Below are 17,478 nucleotides of genomic sequence, written 5' to 3'. Positions count from 1 at the left end.
TTCCCAGCACCTGGCGTCTTGACCTTTGTTCTCACATCTCCTTGAAGAAAACAACCTGCTGTGTCTGCATACCAGCCTCCTGATGCAAAACTAGATAAAGCACCGGAACTGTTAGGAGACTCCCTGATGCCAGATTCATCAATACCTTAGATAAGTTGTCCTGTGTGCCTTGATGGTTCCAGAACTGATGTGCTGTAATTAAGCTTCTATAGCTTTAGGAAATTTAGCCAACCAGACCCCATTCCTTTTACCTTAGATCAAAGAATTGTTGAAGCTTGATTTTTACCTGAGTCATTTCCTTGTACTGACCTATAAAATAAACACTCTGGCTCAGCTAGGCGCACAAGTATCTCACCAGGAACGTGCAGCCCTCCTGTCCCCCACTTTCTGTTTTATGTCTATGTGTATGTCTGTGTCCTTATTACTATAAGGAAGTTTTCACTAAGTATTGCTCTTCCTCAGGAACAAAAGGGTGGGAGGGAAAGAGGCTCCAACAGAATCAAAGTGTATTTGTTCAGCACCCCCACACACAATGTCACATGCCCCTCACAACCATCCATACAGCCAATCCAGGACCCAGCAGGTATCTTGGGGTGCTGTGTGCATTGGTTGTGAAGTGGGGAGGAGGGTGACTGCAAGTCCTTCTAGCAATCAGCAGAGGTGGACAATGGAGGAGTGGCATCTTCATGAACACCAAGGAGGACGGCCATCACAGTCCCCTGGTGCAGGCAGTGGAGACGCTCACTTAAATGAACTCATGGCCAACTGCAGGTGAGGGCTCCTCCCAAGCAGTGCCTGGCCAGCACCAGTAGCCCTCAGTGATCCATCTCAGATCCCCCCACCACCTGGCTCCTCCTGGGCACTGCTTGCTGTCTGGAGCATTCTGGTCCCACTCCAGCCCCAAGCCCTATTTCCCCTCCCCTTCAGCTGCAGATTTCCTTTTGTTCTTAGGAAAACTCCTACTTCCTTTATGTAAGGAAATACAGGCCCCAACTGACCATGTGGAGAGGAGTGATCTGGCCAAGAGATTCTTTATTGCCGGGTGGGAGAGGAAGAGAGCAGAGAGAGAGAGAGAGAGAGAGAGAGAGAGAGAGAGAAGGGCAGGTGCTTAAATACCCTTCAGTGGGACTCAGCATGATCTGATTGGTTAGGATCTTATGGTTCATGCTGATTGGAGGTTGGGGCAGAAGGAGAATTCAAACTAGACCTGAGGCAGGACCGTGACCCTGGGAGGCAGGACTGTGACCCTGGAAAACAGAAGCTTAAGGGTGCAGTAAGAACTGAAACCTATCAGTGCCATTATTGCCAACATTTTAGACCCCAGGATCCTTCTTTTCTTCAAACCCCAGGCTTTTTCCTTCATGATGGACCTTATGAGGTACACTAGGCTCAGAACCCATTCCTTGAGTGTGGAGAGAAACTGTCCTCAGACTCTCCCAAGAATCTAGGGGGATATCATTCTGTATTAACTATGTACTTACAATGCTATAGTACAGGATTATTATCACAACATTCTATGTTACTTTAATATTCTTGTATCAATTGTTAAGCTATTATAAGTGATATAATATTGCTATTTTCTTATACTACTATGCACTTATCTAATGATTTTATAATATAAATTATTAAATATTTTGTTGTTTTGTAAATGTTTAAACCAAAATTTAATAAAAAATAATATAAACATAAGATACTACTTTTGTATATTGTTATAGCATTATTATTTAGACTGGCCTGAACATTCTTCGTTTTCTACCTGACCTTGAGTAAATTTAATGGCCCAAACGTGGGAGGATTGTGGGAAAGGTTCTGCACAAGTTTGGTTTCCCTCTTTTTGTTTCTTTTTTTTTGTTGGCAGTACTGATGTTTGAACTTAGGGCCTCATGCTTGCTAGGATGGTGCTCTACCACTTGAGCCACTCCACCAGCCCATTTTTTGGTTGGGTATTTTTCAAGATGGAGTCTCACAAATTATTTGCCTGGGGCTGGTTTCCAACTGTGATCCTCCTGATCTCTGCCTCCTGAGTATCCAGGATTACAGGCGTGAGCCTGTGGCACATGGGTAGGTTTAGTTTCTCTAATGAGGAAATTGTCTTTACTCTGTCTCAGTTGGCTGTTTCGATTCTAAAAGAGAGTTACATTTTTTTTTCATTTTACATCTAGTTAGTGGAAACAAAGAAACTGTTGCAAGACTTCCTTTCCTCTATTTTCTCTAGCAATCCTTAGCACTTTTGACCTGTAAATATAACCCCCATAACATGAACAAATGAGTGCATTCACTGCATGATAGAGTTCTAATGCTGATAATACTGTTTTACAATACAGTTTCTTGTTTATTCGTTTTGGGGAGGTTCCGGAGCTTGACCTCAACCTCACGCTTGCTGGGCAGATGCTCTACCACTTGAACCATGCCTCCAGCCCTTTTCCTTATATATATATTTTTTTGAGATAGGGTCTAGCTAACTTTTTGCACAGGCTGGCCTTAAACTGTGATCGTCCTGTCTCCACCTTCCAAGTACCTGGGATTACATTTGTGTGTCTAATGAATGTCTATCTCTTCCACTACACTGTAAGTGACAATGGACCGAACCTATTTTCACCTACCTTTGTACCTCCTGAGTCTAGCACCATACCTGGCACAAAGCTAGTGTTTTATAAATATTTGTTGAACAAATAAACGTTGCTGTGCTTGTCTTTAAAGGTTTCCTTGCAGACTTTACCTACACGCTAGCAAGAAAGGTGAAAAAGGATCACGGCAGAACCATGTTGAAGATGTGGGCCTCTATGCTGGGTAATTTATGGCTTCATCACACACCACAGCTTCAATGACTGGTTGGAAACACCTGGGGCAGCTGGTGGAGGAGGACAAGGAAGTCAAGCCTGGGCTCAGAGGAAAAGGCCAAGTGCAGAGTGGCTGTACCCTTGCTGCACGTGTCTTGAACACACTTCATGCTCACAGGTCACTACGCTGAGGGGCAATGGGGCCAAGGAATAATCACACATCTACAAAGTGCCACACAACTTTTCTCTTTTTTTTCAGATAGGGTCTCAGGCTGCTGCCTGGGTTCCCTCAAACTCCTGGGCTCAAGTGATCTCTTGTCTCAGTCTCCCAAGTAGCTAGGACTACAGGGTGCGCCATGAGGCCTGGTTCATACAACTTATTCTGAGTTCTGCAGCCAATGCTACTCAAGCCATCTAGCTAGAACTCACTGGTTTTATCATGCATTATGGTCTTTCTACTTAATTCAGCAGCAGGCACTGAGCACTGTCTTGGGAATACGCTGGCTGTGCTCAGTGCACAGATATCTGTTTACTACTCACTCTTTTTATTCCCAAGAGGGCTGGGGATTGAACCCCATGACTCACACATGCTAGGCAAGCACTCTACCACTGAGTTCCACCCCATCCCCCATTACTCACTTTCTAATAGATTTTATTTATTTATTTTTGGGGGGTCATACAGGGGTTTGAACTCAGAACCTCACACTTGCTAGGCAAGTGATCTACCACTTGACCCATACCCCCAGGCTTGGATTTTAATTTTTAGACAGTTTGAAGTTAACAGAAAAAATTACTACTCATTTTAAAGTCTGAATCAAACAGTTATCTGCAAAATGTAACAAAGAGCAATTTGCAAATGAACCCATGTAGGATATGCATGCAGGTGTGTGTAATGCATGTGGACAAGCACACATACACTCAAAACCAGACAGCCTCCTTGATCTGCCAATTTTTTTTGTTTTTGTTTTTGTTTTCTTTTTGCAGTATTGGGGTTTGAACTCCTGGCCTCATGCTCGTTAGGCAGGTGCTCTACCATGTGAGTCATTCCTCCAACTCTCAATCTGTCATTCTCCTGTACACTGCCTGTTTGATGAAGGAGGAAGGAGAAAAGCCCTAATCTTCAAAACTTAGCAGAAGTATTTTTATGTCACACTATTAGGAAATATCCATGAAAGTCCCTTTGCTAAATTCTAGTAAGTTTTAGGTTATGACCTGCTGGAGACTTATCAATTAATATTTTACTTTTGGGAAGAAGATTGGAGGATATCACACTTTTACTCTGCACCACCTGAAGTGATTCTTACCTGGAAGGTCTTTGGAAAGTCCATTCACATTCAGGAAGAACAAAAGATAGATAAAAACAACCCCACATATTCTTAAGTTCTCTGAAGTGTGTCTCGTGACTATAGTAAATAGTTTAGTTATTTAAACCATTACTAAGATGTGTAACATAACAAAGCACATGAAAATATCTATGTCAGGCCTGGGGATGTTGCTTAGTGGTAGAGTCCTTACCTAGCATGTGGAGGACCTGAGTTCAATCCCCATTAGTGGAAAAAGAAAAGACTATGTCATTTAGACATTACATTTGACTAAATAAAATAAAAATTCAACTGTGGTGACTTAATCAAGTAGGCTTTATTTTCTTACTTAAGAAGTCCAAAGATGAGTAAATGTAAAAATGATAAAATAAAAAACTTTAAAAAGAAGTCCAGAGATAAGCAGTTAACTGTGCCATTAACATCTCAGCTTCCTCAATTCTTCCTGGTTTGCTTTCCACAGGATGTGATGCTCATCTTGATGTTTGCCTCATGATCACAAAATGGCTGCTCCACCATCATTTCTACCTCTCAGGTAGGGAAAAGGAGAAGAAAGAGAAAGGCAAAAGCCCAAACCTGTGCTTTTTAAACAAAAATAATAGCTTTCCCGTAAGCCTTGCTTCTAGGCTTGTACTTACACCTCATTGGCCATATCTGTGTCACCTGACCACCCAGCCGCAAAGAAGAGTGAAAAATACAGATTTTACTTAGGTGTATTGCTACTTTGGACAAAACTTGGGTTTTCTCCTAAGGAAGGAGGGAGAATGGCTATTATGTTGAAAACTTATCAGTGCTTGCCACAAAAATATTTCTAAAAATATAACCCAGGTTCTTTGGAAACAGTGAGAAAAAAATGAATGATGTATTTAAGCTTTTGGTTTTACAGGCTCAGGTCAGAAACAGTACCTATGCTCCTACCACTGGGCTATTAGATATAATTAGGCATGGGGCTGGCTCCAGTGATTGATCGATTAATTGATTGATTTGCAGTTCTGGCATTTGAAGTCAAGGCTTTGAGCTTGCTAGACAGGTGCTCTACCACTTGAGCCACACATCCAACCCTCCAGTGGTTTTTGTTTAAATTTGGAGGCGGAGGCTCAGTATGATACTCAGACTGGTTTTGTGCTTTTCATTCTCCCGCCTCAGCCTCCCTAGGGCTGAGACGTCAGGTGTTTGCCAACACACCTGACTCTCAAGTGATTTTTAAGGAATCGGGCAGTCAGCTTCTGCTCATGATGAAGGATGCTTGAAAGACAGCAGCAAAGAACGAATATCCTCAACAGAATTTCACAATGATACAAGCTTGCTGATTTTTGTATTTCTTATCCAATTTCAACTCAAAGCGATTCCTGTCCAAAATAAGCCAGTTGCATTCAAAGAAGCATAGTTCAAATAGCCAATTAACTTCTTAAAAAACTCAAACTTTAATTTGTATCTCTGGATACAAATTATCCCACTTCATACACCCAACAACTCTTCTAGCATCCCTTATTTTCTCCCTATTAACCAACCCCCCCACCCCCCCCCACCTCTCTCATAATGAACTGGAATGTTTTATTATAAGATCCTTCACCAAAGAGAGAGAAGACCAGTAGAGTATAAGTCTTTGATTTTTCATCTCGAAGACCTAAGGTTAGTCCAGTTTATTCTCACTACAGGGGGCAGAGAAAGAGGAGAGAGTGTGGGAAGATTTCCTATTTGCTTGCTTATTTATCTTTCATTGCTGGGAATCCAATGCAGGGCCTCACCTATGCTACAGCAGCAAATGCTGTACCACTGAGCCACACCTCCAGCCCTTATTTTCCTTCTAGACACAAGGGTTTTGCTATGTTGCCTAGACTGACCTTGAATTCCTGGAATTAAGCTGCCCTTCTGCCTCTGCCTTTGGACTAGCACAGATTACAGGCATCCATCACCATACTCAGTTTGGTAATATTTAAGATTATTATCTAATCATAACATGAAGGCATAAATATAAGTATTTCAGTTGGGAGTGGAGAAGACTTAACCAGTTTTCCTTGACTTCCTTTACTATCACTCCAGTGTTTTAATTCTACACCCACCCATGCTTTCCTTAGTCCTCCAGGGGAAGAAAAAGGCCATGGTCAATTGACCAAAAGTAATATGGAGCAATAAATCAGAACTATTGAAGTGCCATGGCTCTCCAGACATCCATGTAACATCAAAGAGCAGGATCAGCTAGGAAAGCATTGACTACCCACAGGATCAGATATAAATCATAACAGGTGAATGTTCATTAAACATAGAATTGATGATTCTTTGAAAGGACCTGAGTATAAAGCAGGCTTTACTGAGTTGACACTATTCCTCTAGTGTGGAATTGGGATGTCTCAAGTGTTTGAACTTCACCCTGAAACATACAGTGTCCTGGAATGGCTCTCAATCAAGTTGAGCATCAGTTAGCTATTGTTCATATGGAGTACCCCAAACCTCAGTGACTCGAAACTACCACCACTTCTTACTTCTCACAGCTTGCTGTATGTGTGGTAGGGGGAGCACATGGAGGATGACTGATCACTGCTGGCATCACTCATGTTTCTGAGGGCTCCCTGGAGCCTCCACTCTACCTGGGCTTACCTGGAGCATCTCAGTTGGGATATACCTGCTCCATGTGTCACTCCTCCTCCTGAGACCAGCAGATGTGCCTGGGCAAGTCCTTCTCATGATGATGGCAAGAATCACAGAGAGAGGCTTGTACCACTCTTATCTCCTGAAACCTAGGTTTGGAAGGGGTCCGCTCTTCTAGCACAACACCCTATTCTGCAGACTGAAGCAAAGCATGCAGCCAAGCCCTGACTCAAAGGCAGGGGGGAGAGTCTCTCTCTTCAGTGAGAGAAAAAAACACCACAACGTCAGGTAGCAAAGGATGTGCGCACAGGACAAATCATAGACTGGAGATATTAACAGGATCTTCAAAGTGGGATAGTTAACTTGTGTCAGTCAGGTTGGGCCCCAAGATGCCTAGCTATCTACTTAACTGCTATTTCTGGTGTGTGAGGGTGCTTCCAGAAGAGGCCAATGTTTGATTTGGAAAACCAAGCAAAGTGGAATGACCTCCCCTGCCCCCTAAAGTGAGTGGGTATCTGTCAACCCACTGAAGGCCTAGACAGAACAAAAGACAGGGCAAGGTTGAATTCTCACTCTGCAAATCTGTGGGAGCTAGAGCGTCTGTCTGAGATTCTGAACAGAAAACACAGCTTCTGCCAGCACTGCTTAGCTTGATGGTGGGTGTTTTCAAAGGAAACAGTGTTCAGAATGCAGAGAAAAATGGGACAGTTCCCCAAAGTCAACATTCTCCTCAGGGATGGCATTGGGCAGTTATTTACAGATGTCATTAGAAAGAGAACGTTCAGCTGAGTGTGGTGGTGTGAGCTTATGGCCCCAGCTACTCAGGAGATGGAGGTAGGGAGATCGAGGTCTGAGGCTGACCTGGACAAAAGTGTGAGACACTGTCTGAAAAACAAACTAAAAAGCAAAAGGATGGGAGCATGGCTCAGTGGTAGAGTGCCTGCCTAGCAAGTGTGGGACCCTGAGTTCAATCCTCGTACCACCAAAAAAAGAGGGAAGAAGAGAGAAAGAAAGGAAGAAAGAAGGAGAGAAAGAAAGGAAGGAGAAAAAGAAAATGATTTGAAAACATCCAGCAGAATGACAAAATCCAAAGTCCTGTATCCTTTTAAAAATATGGGAATGATCAGATTGCCTAAGCTCCCAGCACAGTCCTAGTGAGCCAGCAGAGATGTGGGGATTCCTTTCTGAGCCCTACTTTCTGGTCCACAAATCCATGGTCAAGTGACATCAGACATTGATCTGGGCCTTTCTCTATAGAGACAAATGTTTATTTGAGAAAATGAATGAAAGATTGAGTTTAGTTTTTCCAGAGGAATAATTTCCAAGAGTGCCATATACCATGGAAAACAGCAGCCACAGAAAGCCATCCTTATGGATCTGGGATGTGTCAAGGCACTAGGCATAATCCCCCATTCCCCAAATCTCTGTGACTACACAGTCATGAACCTGGGCAAGTGTCTGCCCTGGAGAACTCACCTAGCTTTGGTCTACTGTACCTGTACCTGTTTGACCACATAGACACCTCCCTAACCCTCATCCACACTGCCTGCCCTCTCCAGGAAGGACATCACTACCAAGCTTCTGGGTCTTACAGTGCCCTGTGAGAGCAATGGTGAGAATCCTTGTCACATACTCCTTCATCCTGTGCAGCTGATTGCTGAATTTTCCTGGGATTGGCTGAATGTCCACTACTGGACATCATGTTTTCTCTTCACCAATGCCATGTGACTCTCTGTTCTGAAATTATTCTCTTTTTAAAGGACCTGATCAAAAAGTGAACTGAAGCTGGGTATAGTGGCTTGATCCTGTAACCCCAGCTATTTGGAGGTAGAAATAGGAGGATTACAATTTTTGAGGTCAACTGGGGCAGAAAGTTATCAGAAACTCTATCTCAAAGAACAAGGTGGGTATGGCAGTAAACACCTATAATCCCAGCTACATGGAAGGCATAGGGAGGAGAATTGTGGTCCAAGGTTGGCCCTGTGCAGAAACATGAAACCTGATCTGAAAAATAGGTTAAAGCAAAAGGGCTGGGGGCGTGACTCAGGTAATAGAGTGCTTGCTTGTCAAGTGAAAAAACCCCAGTACTGCTAGAAAGAAAAAGTGAACTGAAGACTATGCCTCAGAGGATGTGGAGTCATTTTGGAAAGCATCCGTGCTGGGGTTTTGGGTCACTATGTTCTGGGCCCTCATTCCTAGTTGGTCGTTTTACTGTGCCTTGTATTTTAACCCAATTATTAACATTGACCTTGTGAACGTCCAAGGACCAGTAACCCAAGTGTTCTGACTGGGGCTGTCCAGGCTCCTAGAGATTCTTCAGGTGTCCTTGGTAATCTAAGCTCTGATGCTCATGACAGAGGGAGTGGACGTCATACTGCTTTGTATGCCAGAGGCTTCAGCCAGGACTCTTCTCCCTCTCCCTATGCGGAAACTGTCACTGCAGCACAAAGAGGACTATCTGGTACATAGCAATGGCCCCTCCCACCCAGCCACCTTCCTTGTAGGGACTTGGGGTTCAGGCCATGGTGGCTCAGGGTCCTCAGAGGACTCGATGTGGGTGATGTCACAAAGCTACCATTGTAGGCTTTCCTTGCACTAACATCAGTGACCAACAAATGCTTCCAGAGCCAGGACCAGGCTCTTTTGGACCAGGTCTGTTCTTATAAGCAAGTTTAGGGCTAGTGGACTGGCTTAAGCCATAAGACCACTTGCCTAGCAAGCATGAGGCCCTCAGTTCAAACTCTAGCACCACCAAAAAAAAAAAAAAAGGTTAGGAAATCAGGGACAAGATCATGTCATAGGCAAAGGCAATTACATGTAAAAAATACAACATGGTGTGGTGGCACACGTTCTGTAATCCCAACACTCAGGAGGCCTCAAGTTAGAGGCCAGCTTGGGCAAAATCCTGTATCAAAAAAGAATTTTTTTAAAAAAATAAAGAAGCAATCCCAAAATTCAATTGACAAGTCTTGCTTGTTGAAGAGTTGCTAGGTTTCAGAGCAAAAGCTCTAAAATGATTCAGTTTGCAACCTGGAATGACAATTAGATCAAAGTCACTGTTTTCTTTATTATAATCATTCAAAATTTTGAACTCTTTCTCAGAGCAAGGATTGAGTGGGATGTAACTCATGGTGGGTAATTCTCATCAGACTGAGCTGTAGTTGATGCTATTTAAAGGTGTTATTTTGTGGGATGGAACCATGGCTCAAGTGGTAGAGCACCTGCCTAGCAAATGTTAAGGCCCTGAGTTCAAAACCCCAGTCCCACTGTGGCAAGATGACAGGGAGAGGGAAGAGAGATTAATGAGTGCTACAGTGAAACAAAGAAAAACCGGAGTTGGGGATTGTTACTGGAGACCAGAAAAGGGTCACCTCGCCCCAGAGGTTAACATAGCCAATGAAATAACGTGATTATGTATGGGACAAGCTGTACTCCTCCCCCCTTTTCTGTAACCTGCTCTAAATGGTATATAAGGAAAGCCCCTTTTGTTCTTGGGGCTCAGCCATCAGACTTGCGTATGCTGAGTCACTGCCAGCTTGCTTAATAAACTTGCTTCTCAAAAGCTTTGGTGCCCTCTCTGTCTAAGGCCTCCTGCAACATCACTAAAAAAAAAAAAAGTGTTGTTTTAGATATTTTTGTTATGTTTTTTAAGATTGAATTTAAAAATAAATTTCCAGGGTAGTCTTGTTGTGCAAGGAAACCTTTTGTAAATTGACCTCACAGCTTATAATTCACCACTTTATTGTTATGCTTTGATGCATAAAACAGCAGGTGTGCCTTGACCAGGTGCTGTAATTGTATTTATGCAATGAGATGATAGAAGGCCTTTTATTTCCTTCCAGTGTGAAAATGGCAGGTGTGAGGTATGATCTCTCTGAAGACTGGTCTTGTACAGAGAGTCCTGCATCCAAAGTATCTTTCATGACTTAATGAACTATTAAACCCCTTGTATCTTTTGTGTGTTTGTGATGCTAGTATCTTTTGTATCTCTGAGTAAAGATTTCACTCAAACTTTGCCTCTGAAAGTGTGAAGAAACTACTTGAAATTAATTTTTTTTTCATATTTTTAAAAAAGCATTGTACAAAACCAAAATGATGATGATAGCATTGTTCTAAAAAAGACCAGAAAGCTCAGAAATAGACCTTTTGGAGAGATGGGAACTTGACAGATGGTAATGTTTCGTACTGCAAAACAATGCAAAGGTGCAAAGGACATGGTCTTAAGAAAACTGGCCATGTCTGAATCCCCTTAGCCACAGTAGAGAATGAAACGTGAAAGTTCAAATGACAAGGTTAATAGACAAACATATGACTGGATGGGGAAAGACTTCACAAAGTAAATTCAAAACCCAGTGAAGTAAAAGAAAATAAAAACTGATTTTGACTACATAAAAATGAAGATTTTTGGTAAATAAAGGACACCAGAGACAAAGTTAACAGATAAATGACAGACTGGGAGAAGATAACTGTAATATCTAAATCTGGTAAGAGACTGATACTGGAATTGTTTTCAAAATCTAAAATTAACAAGTGAGGAATGGACAGAAAGCAAGAGAAAGTGTGAGTAGCCCTTTTGTTGGGTCTGGGAACCTAAGGCACAGAGGAGTGAGTCAGTATCCCATCCCCCATGGAGAGCACTATGAGCCCTTCACCCTGAGGAGTTGCATGGTCTCATAAATCTTCCACAGGGCTGATAAACAGAATGCTCTCAAAGTTGTTTCCCTCCATAAGGGGCAAACAGACCAGCTCATTGAAGAGAGTCTGCATGCATGAATCCATGACCAAAGAAAAGAACCCACCTAACCCTTACTCTAGTCCAGAGTTTAAAGTGTCCACAAAAAGCCCCAGCCTTCACCTGAGTGGGGAGCCACCTGTTTCTGGGCTCCACTGCACCACACTAGCTGCAGCCTTTCCTTTCTCTAATAAAGCCTACTTTGTGTGCCAACCTTGTTGTCTCACGGGTCAATCTGCTGCCTCACGAGCCAATTCTTTGGCCTGTGAAGGCAAGAACTCTCAATACCAGCCCACAGCATTTCTGACAATCACATGAAGGGACTTCTCTCCTGGACTAAGGTCAATACAACTGAGTGCCAAACCAGCAGGAGTTTGCTTAATGTATGACTGTGAGCCTCTGGCTCCCTGCTGGATACTCTTGCTTAGAACTAGCCAAAAGCAGACTTCCCTGTGCCATTCCCCCTGTCTCTCTCTCTGTTCCAGGCTTCCTGAGGGACTTCCCTGTTACAATATTGGACCAACAACTCCTAGCCAACTTTGGCCTTACAGTGATTCCGGCTCTGGGGGTGCTCTCTGCTCCCTCTCTGTGAGTCAAGACAAAGCTCGGGGTTGATTTGGTACTCCTTCTGCTATGTTGGAGAAGGCCTGCTTGGTTTCAGCACCTGGCCTTCTTCTTCCTCTACCTGTTGGTACCCCCTTCTGCCAGAGGCAGCAACCCAGGAGTGGACATTTTGTGTGGCTGACAGTGTTCCAGCACCACTTAGTGGGAGCAACCTGAAAGCACACCTAATCGTTAATCCCTTGAGCATGTGTCATTTCTCTCAGCTCTGTTCCCTCTCCCTCACCTAGGATGTCAGGTCGCCCCTTCTGTCCCCCCCCCACCCCCCCCCCGGGAATGGCAGACATACTTTTACTCACATGCTCCCTCCCCCGTCTCACCACCTTGTTTGTCTCTGTCCACCTTTCCCTCCCTGTGTTTACTGGAACCCTGGCCTCCCATGGGAAACTCTACTATAGTTTCTTATGACTTTGTTGAGGTACTCCCACACCTAGTTTGTCATGCCTCTTGGTCCCCAACAGTTCTGAGTCAGCTGCTGGGCGCCAGCCAAGGCAAGGGCACCACATGGAACCATGGCCTAGGGGACAAACCTGGTGGGGGTGAGGATCAATGTGGGCTTCATGCACCACGGGCACACCCAAACCCCACCCCTGGGAGCAGCCCCTGCTGCAGCTAGGGCAATCCATGGAAAGGGCCCAGAGTCACTGCTGGCCACTCACGGTGACAAACTGCAACCCGCCACCATTCCCCCAAAAAGGGATGAGAGGGGAAACAAACAAACGCGCATGTGCACATGGGAGAAGGAGTGGTGGGCCACAGGGGTGGACCTGGCAGGGGTGAGGACCAACAGGGGCCTCTTCACCATACACAAGCCCTAACCCCATCCCACCCCATGAGGGGAGGAGGGGAAGTGTTCATGTGCACAGAGATGCCAGCCTGTCCCAGCGGGCTCCCCAGGGGCAGTAGCAGTGCCTGCCATAGCTAAGACCATCCATGGGAAGGGCCCAGCTCACGTACAGAATTGCTGCCACTGCAGGCCACACACAGTTGACAAGCTGCAATCTGCTGCCACTCACACGAAAAAGGATGAGGGGGAAAACAAACAAATGGGCATGCACATGTGGGAGGAGGAGCAGCAGGCTGCAGGGGTGGGCCTGGGCCAGGGGGGTCACTCGGCCTGGGTATGGGGGAGGGCAGCAGCACCTTGCCCAGCTGTGGCATGCTCCCAGCCCCTTTCCCAGCCCTGCTTCACACTCAAGCCTGACCAACCCAGCATAGTTGGTCAGGCATATCTGGCCAGCCTCTTGAGTGTTATTTCACCCAGCCACTGGCCTGCTCCCAGGAGAACCTCCACTTCTGTCACTCTTTCCTTGTGGTCCCCAAAACTCCAATACCCATGCTGGGGCAAGACTTATTGTCCCAACTAAAAGTCCAAATTCTACTTCCCCCCAGGGAATACTTCTGTTTCCCCCTCACTAAAGAACAGGTAGATCTCACAGTTTGGACTGATGGTACAACTGTCAGTCAAGCAAAAACTGCTCTTCCTGTACAAATAAAGCTAAAAGACCCCCTCCCATTCCCCCATCAAAAACAATATCCCCTAAAGCCTAAAGGGTGACAGGGTATATTGCCCATTATTAACCACCTAAAACAGCAGGGACTTTTAGTGGAATGCTCAAGCCCGTATAACACTCCTATTCTTGCTGTCCATAAGGATCCAAATAAATGGAGGTTGGTTCAGGACCTCCAACTCATTAATAAAACAGTCAATCCCCTCCACCCAATTGTTCCCAAACCCTATACTCTAAAGAACGCTTTCTTTTACATTCCTCTACATCCTGACAGTCAGCCTCTGTTTGCCCTTAAAGACCCCACTAACTCCTCACAACAGCTAGCTAGCCAATTCGTGGTCCTTCTGGAACAACATATGGAGCTGGGTTCCTTGGGCACTACCTCTGCTGGCTCCCTTTTTAGGCTCCTTCTAATACTCCTATTTGGGCCTTGTATAATAAATACTCTCTCCAGGTTCATATCTAAACAGGTCCAATGGATCAAATTCCAGCTCTTAGTCAAGGAATACTCACCTCTGTCTATACACGAGCCCTCCAACCAGTACTATTGGGAGCCTCTGGATACTACATGTGTCAACCCCTGAGACAAGTACCACCACACCTACTCCTGCTCCTGTTACCCCACTGTCAGCAGGAAGTAGATAGACAAGCCATTACCCCTCTCTCCAACAGCAGTTTGGTGCTTGTCTCAGAGGGGGGACTTGTTGAGTCTGGGAACCTAAAGGACAGATGAGTGAGTCAGTATCCCATCCCCCATGGAGAGCACTATGAGCCTTGCATCCTGAGGAGGAGATACCTGGTCTCATAAATCTGCCACAGGGCTGGCTGATAGACAGGATGCTCTCAAGGTTGTTTCCCCCAGTAAGGGGCAAACAGACCAGCTCATCGAAGAGAGTCTGTGCACATGGATCCATTTCCAATGGAAAGAACCCACCTAACCCTTACCCTAACCCAGAGTTAAAGCGTCCATAAAAAGCCCCAGCCTTCACCTCAGCAGGGAACCACCGGTTTCCAGGCTCCACTGCACTGCTCTAGCTGCAGCCTTTTCTTTCTCTAATAAATCCTACTTTGTGTGCCAACCTTGTCTCACAGATCAATCCCTGCCTCATGAGCCAATTCTTTGGCCTGTGAAGGCAAGAACTCTCAACACTGGCCTGCAACAAGTTCAGCATGCACAGATTTTTAACAACTACATGAAATCCTCCATAAATCAGAGAGCACAAATTAAAATAACAATGAAATACCTCATTATGTTCATAGTAGCATAAGTACTACAGTGGCTCTTATCATGTATTGGACAGAATGTGGGAAAAACAGCCCAAAAGAAAGTCAAGTTTTTGGCAGTTATGGGGGTTTGAATTCAGGGCCTCAAGCTTATTAAGCAGGTATTTTACCACTTGAGCCACTCTACCAGTCCAAGAAAGTCACTGCTTCCATGCACATGTGTATTGCAACCCACATTGGCTCATCCCTACCAGACCTCTTCACTACTTCCTGGTCCCCTTCCCATAGTGGTTTCTGCCAGTTTAAGATTACTTTATTCACTTATCTACAGTGAGCACCTCAAACACTTTCAAGTTTTAGGTTTCCTTCCCTTTCCCTATCCCTCCTGTGCACATTCTTCCCTTCGTGTGTGACCCGTGTCCAATAATATTACTGGATTTGTGTTAGGTCTATAATCCACATGAGGGAAAACGTGATTTTTGGCCTTCTGACCCTAACGTTGCTTAAAATGATGTTCTCCAGTTCCATCCATTTACTTGTGAATGACAAAATTTAATTCTTCTTTGTGGCTGAATAAAATTCCATTGTGTATAAATACCACATTTTCTTAATCTGTTCATTGGTAGTAGGGCATCTTGGTTGTTTCTATAGTTTGGCTATTATGAATAATGCTGCAATAAACAATGCTGCAATAAACATGGGCATGCAGGTGCCTTTGTAATAACCTGAGTCACATTCCTTCAGGTACATCCCTAGGAGTGGTATTGCTGGATCATAAGGCAGATCTATATTTAGATTTTTAAGAAGGCTCCATATTGTTTTCTATAGTGATTATACTAGCTTACATTCCCACCAGCAGTGTATGAGAGGTCCTTTTTTCCCTGCATCCTTGCCAACATTTGTTGTTGGTGGTGTTCTTGATGGTAGCAATGCTCACAGGAGTGAGATAGAATCTTAGTGTGTTTTCAATTTGCATTTCTTTTATGGCCAGGGATGGTGAGCATTTTTTCATGAGTTTTTTAGCCATTTGGACTACTTCTTTTGAAAAAGTTCTGTTTAGTTCAGTTGCCCATTTCTTCATTTGTTCATTGATTTTTGGGAAGTTTAGTTTTTTGAGCTCCCCATATGTTCTCATTAGCAGTCCCTTGTCTGATGTATAGCTAGCAAATATTTTCTACTACTCTGTGTGTGTGTGTGGGGGGGGTCTCTTAATTTAGAGACCATTTCTCTCGTTGTGCAGAAGCTTTTTAATTTTATGTAGCCCCATTTGTCCATCCTTTCTCTTAGTTGCTGGGCCACTTGAGTTCTTCTGAGGAAGTCCTTGACTATACCTATTGCTTCCAGTGTATTTCCTGCTCAGAAAATCAGATCTTGAAAGGTGTCAAGCAACGTGCTTCTCTGTGGCATGGATCCTGACCACTCTACAAATAACCTCTTGGCTCTGAAAACATGCCTTTTTCCCTTCCTCTTTACTTAGAGAACCTGTAGAAAAGCAGAGTTTTTAAAGGTACGGTGAGGACAGATGATTTTCATGGAACAGATAACTTATTACTCACAGAGCCTATGAGGAGGAAACACTGTACTACACAGAAACCTATGGAAAGGCACCAAGGCAGGAGTAGGAATTGTGGCCAGCAATTTTAGTTTGGTTTCTATGGAAAAAAAGGGTTGAATAATTTGAATGATTCCAGGGGGTTCTGAGGTGTAGAGGTTGTTTGGCACTTAGTTTGATTAGGCAGGGGAACATTGGTTAGAGTGTAACAGCCTGAAAAAAGAGATGTAGAGGGTTGGCTCTGAGTTGCTTAGTTTGCATGTGAAAGATGTGGTCTGAGGTGAGTTGATATCTCTAGAATTAGCTAACCCTTGGAGAGGTGGTCCCTCCCTGGTCAAGGAGGCCTCAGATGTCAGAGCATCAAGAATACAGAAAATAAGAAAATACAGTTAATAGAAGCCACTGTAGGACACTACGCAGAATTCTCAGGTTTAGTTGTGTTCAGCAACCACTCACCGGACCTGTTGTAACAGGCAATAGGCTGGGCCCTGTGGGAGGAGAACCACTATGACATGTTGATGATGACTGATGATCACTGATGATCTTTTCGAATCTCAGGCCTAGCATTCTGAGTTCAGCACCTAATTGCAGTTGCCCTTGGGGAGGGGAGGAATTATGTGCAAAGAAACCATCCTAGGTTTAAAGGCTGGTGAATCAATGCTAAAGGGGTTCATGCAGTACAAAGACCAAATAAATCCACCAAACCAGAGCGTTTTTCTCTCCAGTTCCACAAGATATTGCCTGTTACTTTCCCATCCTGGATGTTTCTTCTTGCAACTCAAAACCTAACGAACTTGCTGTCTTTTTTCCAGGGGGTACGGGGTGGTAATTTAAACTGATGGAATCAGCAGATGACTAAACGGTAGCAGAGCACTAAATTCCAGTCTTGATTTATCATTATCTCTATAAACCCTGGCAATTCATTTCTGGGAGACTCAGTGTTCTCATCTGGAAGCTAAGAAGCTCGGAACTGCACTATACGCAAAACGTTTTCTCAAAAAAAGTTGGCCAGACAGAGACCACATATACAATGGTCTTCCAACACTACCGCCCAAGTACCGCCCCGCCCCTAGCAGGCGGAAGTGCGCATGCGTAGTACTGGATGCTTCCCGTGGTTGGCTAAAGCTGTCTTGGCCCCGCCCACCACCGG

At 44.4% G+C, this 17,478-nt stretch overlaps 1 pseudogene; it reads left to right on the top strand.

Moving 5' to 3' along the window:
• Positions 1-667: 667 nt before the first annotated feature.
• On the top strand, positions 668-8,975 carry LOC109695380 (bifunctional apoptosis regulator-like; annotated as a pseudogene).
• Positions 8,976-17,478: the final 8,503 nt, after the last annotated feature.

Source organism: Castor canadensis, chromosome 6 (assembly GCF_047511655.1).
Source record: "Castor canadensis chromosome 6, mCasCan1.hap1v2, whole genome shotgun sequence".
Lineage (NCBI taxonomy): Eukaryota > Metazoa > Chordata > Mammalia > Rodentia > Castoridae > Castor > Castor canadensis.
This window is presented reverse-complemented; position numbering and strand designations above follow the sequence as displayed.